Raw genomic sequence first — 7,494 nt, 5'->3', positions numbered from 1 at the left:
TTTTCAGCTTCGGTAACATTCGATACTGCAAACATAAAAACGATATGACCCAAGAATACGAGCTGTCTTTTTTCCCCCCTCTGAAACTCAGCCCTTGTCTTGTTCTTGCAGTGAATAGCTCTGCACTTGATCAATGGGAGGTTTTGCTGGCCAGAGGCATGGAGTGTAAGAGTGATGTGTGCCGTCTAAAATTCACACAAGTGAGCCGCTGAAGACTTTCCCTGCAGGAATGTTAATCAGCATAAGTGATGTTGTGGTTGTAGTGGTAATCACAGATCATGTATAATTCATATAGTGATCTGGAACGTTGGTGTGTAAGGCAAGTATGGCAAGGCGTGGGTGATGATGGACTTCGAGCTTCTCAGGGCAGCTGAAGAGCTGATAAATTCAGCTAATGAGGAAAAAGACAAAGTAGAAAAGATGTGGGAAAAGAATTACTTTTCTGTTATTTATATACACGGACATGAGCAACATGCACATGAGTACTTGCCTTGCAGAAAAATCATGTGAACTTCACACTTAAGTTTTAGAAAGACGATTTTTAAACACTTCACATTTCATAGTATGTGTGAGTTCTAATTTTCTCACGAATTTCTTCACGTTACTAATTTATTTCCATTTTTCATGCACAACATGGATTTATTTCATTTTACATTTTTAAAACATATTTTTACTTATTTATTTATTTTTTACTTATTTATTTTCATAGGTTTTTCAGCTGTGATTTTCTTACATGAATAATTCTTTGATCACATATTATTTACACATTTTTTACTTACAGTACATTCACCTGTGTAATTCCATGACATCAATGCACCTTTATGTGAAATGTAGTGTATGTGCTTGTTTACAACATGTCAATAAATTTTTAAATTATGTTATCTTTATTTGTCACATACACATTACAGCACAGTGAAATTCTTTCTTCACATATCCCATCCTTGGAGGTTGGAGTCAGATCACAGGGTGAGCCATGATACAGCACTCCTGGAGCAGGGTAGGTTGGGGGCCTTACTCAAGGGCCCCAACGGTGACAGCTTGGCGGTGCTGGGGCTTGAACCCCCCAATCTTCCAGTCAGCGACCCGGAGCCTTAACCGCTTGAGCTACCACCGCCCATTTTGTATGAGATCAGGTCTATACAATCTGAGACACATAAAATGTGTACACATAATATTGTTTTGAAGCAGAACTCAGAAAGTAGATTCTCTGCACACCCCGATTTTTCAAATACGCTTCAGTCGTCTACATTTTTCTGTATTTTATTCATATTACCGAGGTGAAAGCGTTTCCCCCTCCAGTTCACTGCTTTTGTTCCATGTCTCACCCCACACACCAGTGTTTTATAATAATGTTTTTATACTCTTGCGTTTCAAGTGGGAAAACCTTGTGCTCTTTCCTGGAAAGGGAGTGTGTCAAATATCCAGGTCTGTAGCAATGGAGAAAACATACCACAAGCTGAGCAGCTTAGCATCAGTTACTGTTACTGCCAGGCAACATTACTGTTGCTTCCATCCAGCTCCTATAGATATCATATAAGTGCTTTTAATGACTAGAAGGAAATGCTATCAAGAGAGCAGGAGAAGTATGTTATGGGAGGAGAATAAAACGCTTACCTCAAACTAAGTGTAGGTCAATGATCAGGATTCAATACAAAGCATCATTGCTTTATACTGGCTTAGGAGTGTAATATTTAGAGTTAGATCAAAGCTGTAGATGTTTACTTTTGACTTTATACTGTACTGTAGGTTTTATCTTTTAAAGATAAAACACAATAATATTAGGTTTTATTTATGACATCCACATCAGCAGCCACATCTGGATCCACTGCCAGTACAGGAGCCAGAACCCTTGATCTCCAGCCTGACCTTTTTTGTGTCCTATTTGACCGATTCATTCAAATTATTTGTTAATAACAAATGCTTTAAGTCAAAGTATTATTTCTGACTTTTGTGGATCCAAGCATAGCACCAGGGTAAGTGTACATTTGTAGGACATGAATTTCATAGTATAAAAATGCTTAAATGCACACTCTATGCACATGACAGTAAACTTAAAATGGTCAGAAAAATACCCAGATGCCCAGAATGGTATGCATTAGCGAAGGTGGGGCTGATTTCTATTTTGTCCAGACTGTAGATTAATACATTCAGTCAGCTCCAGTAGTGTCAGGTGACTATACAGAATGAAATAGCCCCTATTTGGGCTGATATTTTTCAATTTGCTTTACTGACATATCCATTACCTGTCATTAGCAAACAAGGTGTATTATTTGCTCACCTTTCAACGCACTTCAAAGACTTCAAAGCACTTGAGTAATCACCCCATTTCTTTTCCAAATGGCCATATACTGAAAACACATTTCCGAAGTTTCACAAAAGTACAGAGGACAGAAACATAAGTGCACAGTTTTTTGGTTGGAACAAAATGTTTACAGATTTTCTATATACACTATACTGCCAAATGTTTTGGAACGTCTGCCTTTACATGCACGATGCACATGAGTTGACCAGCCCTTTGCAGCTATAACAGCTTCATCTTTTCTGGGAAGGCTTTCCACAAGGTTTAGGAGTGTGTTTATGGGAATTTTTGACCATTCCTCTCTAGAAGCACATTTGTGAGGTCAGGCACAATGGTGATGTTGAACGAGAAGGTCTGGCTCACAGTCTCGACTCTAATTCATCCCAAAGGTGTTCTATCGGGTTGAGGTCAGGACTCTGTGCAGGCCGATCCGTTCCTCCACACCAAACTCGCTCATCCACGTCTTTATGGGCCTTGCTTTTTGCAGTGGTGTGCAGTCATCCCCAAACTGTTCCCATAAAGTTGGGAGAATGAAATTGTCCAAAATGTCTTGGTATGCTGAAGCATTAAGAGTTCCTTTCACTGGAACTAAGGGGCCGAGCCCAACCTCTGAAAAACAACACCTGAATTCAATGATTTGGAGGGGTGTCCCAAAACTTTTGGCAATGTAGTGTATCATGGTAGGTATTTTTGAATTGTGCATGTATGTGTGTGTGTGTGTGTGTGTGTGTGTGTGTGTGTAATAGTAATAGTTTGCCATACATCATCAGTAAGACATTGTGATATAATGCATTGATCAGCTCTAATAGTTACTTTGTTGAGCTACTACTATTGACTTTATTAGTCTTTATTAGATTGTATCCCTCTTTTTAACTAATATCACATCCATCCATCTCTACATATGCTAAAAGAAAAATGTTAAAAAGGATTGGACATGCATTATGCCTAAATTCCAAAATACATCCCTATGTGATGCACAGCACATGACGATAATGCAACTGGTTTTGCAGTCTGTGATACTGTACATGACATTTCAAATAGACACTTAACCAACCCACATCATAACACGAGCCACCATAAACACACAATGTCCCCAGGGATTGTTTATAAGAGCTGGGATTACTATGACGTCAAAGCTGCCCAGGCAACATAACTGCTGTTTCAGTCTGTGCTGTAAAAGCACAAGATACATCGACCAGCTCTTATGGGGCATAGCATGGGGTTAGCTTTGGGGTCACAGTAGCCTACTGGGCCTGTCTGTAGGGTCTCTCATGATACTCGTGATGCTTGGTATGATGTGATTTCGATCGTCTAAATTTAGCCTGCATGCTCGCAGAGAGAAAGAGCATGTCTCTGCTGGATGGAGCGGCAACAAACAGCCTTCGTTGCAGGGTGTGAGAATGTCAAAGAGAATATAAGAGTACAACAATATGACATTCAGCAGCGTGTCTGTGATGTGTTTGTACATTCGTATACGAAACACATTCAAGCTCGAAGCAAATCATTCTGACACATAGGGGAAAATATAATGTCATAATTGATTCTGACGAACTCAAATTCAAGATATTATTAACTCACACTATGTGAGCAGGAATACAGCAACAGTAAACTCAGTTGTAATGAAACCTAGCATCTTTTTTGAACCACTTAATCCAGCTTGTGTCTTAGACATAGATAGGAATAGCTTACTATTAGATGATGAATTATTTATAATAAACTATACATTGTTCCATCATGCAAAGTGGATAAGATCTATAGATATATTTATAAAGATATTAATACTGTAGTGGATTGGCATCCCATCCAAGGTATATTCCCAGATCCAGCAGATCCTGATACTGGTTCACTAGGTCACAGACTAAACTCTGTCCGGGAGGTGATATAGCAAGAAAAGCACACATAACACACATAGTTTTTAAGTGTTAATTTCTAAGTACTTCAAGAAGAGGTAGATTTTTATACGTTGATTGAAGATCACCTTTGACACGGCTTTTCAGACATCTAGGGGCACCATGTAGGTGCCAGACGTCTTGAAGTCTTGATGCATGTCTTCCTTGATGCATACCTTCCCAGATGAATGAATGAAGATCTAAATAATAAATGCCTTTTGATTTTGTTAAACGTTTCAGTTAACAAGAACAGCCACTATCAATTCTTCTGTAATGTCCAACACTCAGTAATCAATCATGAACTCAACTTTGAAAACCTCCCTCATTGCAATCCATCCAAAATAAACTTCATGTGAATAGCATATCAAAAGGATGGATTTTGTAGGAGAAGAAAAAATGTCTTCCAAAGCCTCTAATGCAGTACAACTGGCTTGTGAGACAAGCAATTTTTCCAGCAGGGTGCAGTTTCAAAGGGGAAGAAAGTACAAGTGTACACATTTTTATTGCATAGGGACCTGAGAATGACTTTCACATGATGTCACGTCACACCTACACATGTAGTTTCAAGCGTTTTGTCTTTATAGTCACACTAACAGCTTTGATGTGGTAAAATACTCCAGCAATCAATGTCGTTCATTTTCTACCAGACATTTTGAGATCTTCTTAACAAGTAAGGTGATGTAGCGTGGGCTAATGTCGCCACCTAGTGGAGGGTTAAAGAATGGTAACATCTTCACTGTCTGAAAAAGAATTTCATAGATTTTCTATACCCGCTTTATTCCTAGTTAGAGTCACGGGGGTCTGCTGGAGCCTATCCCAGCACACAGTGGGTGAAAGGTTGGGATACACCCTGGACAGGTCACCAGTCCATCACAGGACGGACATCCACTCACACTCACTCCTATGGGGAATTTAGAATTACCAATCAACCTAATGTACATGTTTTTGGACTGTGGGAGGAAACCGAAGTACCCGGTGTAAACCCACACAGGCACAGGGAGAACATGCAAACTCCACACAGAAAGGTCCCTGCTTGTTCGAACCCGGGATTCGAACCCAGGACCTTCTTGATCATCAATAAGACATTGTGATATAATGCATTGATTGATCAGCTCTAATAGTTACTTTGTTGAGTTACTACTATTGACTTTATAAGTCTTTATTAGATTTTATCCCTCTTTTAATTAATATCACATCCATCCATCTCTACATATGCTGTGAGGTAACAGTGCCAACTACTAAGCCACCATACTGCCCTTCAAAAGAATTTCAAACTGATCTAAATTATAATTAATATAACATGCAAACCTATGATCTTATACACACACACACACACACACACACACGTCACATATGTTGTCTAAAATATTAGAAAGTTTTACTTTGATGGGAAAAATGTGACACAATATATTAGGGAAAAAAACAATTATAATGAACAGCAGCTACGCTAATGCTGTTCCATTGTTTCCCTTCTTCTACCCATCCCGAGGCATACAGAGACTCTGCCAGCTCCAGTGGCATCCGGAGATGGACCAGCTCCAGCCGGGTTCTGCTTTGTGAGGATTGGGGTATTGGGATAACATCTAGGACTGTTTATATGTTTGTTGTTTCTCATGTAAAGCTGCTTTGAGACAATGCTCTTTGTTAAAAGCGCTATACAAATAAAATTGAATTGAATTGAAATTGAATTGATTTGTGATTCGACTCATATATTATACAGGTTTAAATACCACAGCAGATTTTGCTTTCATTCTTAAACCATGGAAGCTACATTACACAAGATATACACAATACAGATAAACGTTTATGGACACCTGACCAATCACACCCGTATGTGCTTGTTAAACCACCCATCCCATCTCAACTCCCCCTGTGCAGCTAGAATAGCCTCCCCTCTGCTGGGAAAGCTTTTCACTAGATTTTGAATGGGTGTTGTCATGCTAGTACAGGTTAGGGCTTTGTACTCTAGTTCCAGTGAAGTGAAACCTTAATTCTGTATCACACAGAGACTTTGTAGACAATTGTGTGCTTCTAACAGTTTGGCAACAGTCTGGAGGAAGATTATTCAATGCAGATGAAAGGTAAGCATGCTTATGCCTCTCCTTTTACATAATTCATGAATTAAAAAAAAATATATAATTGGTTGTAATTTTCACACACACACACACACACACACACTTTACTCAGCATCTTGTCCAGTCGTTATGTCTAAACCTGTCAGTTATGTCCTTTTATGTCTCGGGGTCAGTTTTCACTTTCACTTGTATCATCTCTGTTTACTCTCAAATCTGAGACTAAAACAAACCATCTGCTGTACACACAATTACGTATTAATTGTGTTGGCCCATGCTATTATACAAAACCGTTTAGGATATGAGTCAAAGATGTTTTTCCACTGATCGAACAGAAAGTGTCTCTCATCATCATGGCAACCACAATTTAATGAACAACTCTGCATGCATGTGCAGGAGAAAGCAGCAGGTCACTGGATTAATCCTCTTACTCCACTGTTTTCAGAATGAATCTCAGCATGGCAGTATATGAGCTGCTTCTGTAGAACCCCTTAAGAAAAATAAATCAAATTCTTGCTAAAGAAATGGAGAATATTTATGGCTAATAATGCTGTAATGCCTGGAGGATAATCCCCTTTAAGCTACATTTTAGTGGTTTATTGACGAAACTACAAATTATATATTTAATTATTACAGTAAAACTAATCAGAATATACACAAGAATGAGTAACATGAGAATAAATAAGCACATACATTATTATTGTTATTCTTATTATCCATCCATCCATCTATCCATCCATCCATCCACCCATCCATCCATCCTTTCTCTACACTGCTTATCCTACTGGGATGCCAGCCTGTCACAGAGCACAATCTCATACACACACTACAGACAATTTAGAGATGCCCATCAACCTATTGCGCCTATGTTTGGAGTGGAACTGGGGTACCCAGAGGAAACCCCCATGGCACAGGGAGTATATGCAAACTGGGGATGTGGGAGTTTAGCTGTTAAGGTGTTTGGACTACTGATTGGAAGGTTGTGAGATTGAATCCTAGGTCCAGCAAACTGCCACTGCTGGGCCTTAACCCTCAATTGCTCATTTGTATAAAGTGATATAACAATGTAAGTCACTCTGGATAAGAGTGTTTGCCAAATGCTGTAAATGTAAACTCCACACACATGGCGGAAGCATGTTACTGTAGTTACTGAGTTACTGTAAACCCCCACCCCTGGAGGCGTGAGGCAAATGTGCTATCCAACAAGCCACTGTTCCTCCTTTATATTATTATT

Source organism: Hemibagrus wyckioides, linkage group LG06 (assembly GCF_019097595.1).
Source record: "Hemibagrus wyckioides isolate EC202008001 linkage group LG06, SWU_Hwy_1.0, whole genome shotgun sequence".
NCBI classification, from domain to species: domain Eukaryota; kingdom Metazoa; phylum Chordata; class Actinopteri; order Siluriformes; family Bagridae; genus Hemibagrus; species Hemibagrus wyckioides.
This window is presented reverse-complemented; position numbering follows the sequence as displayed.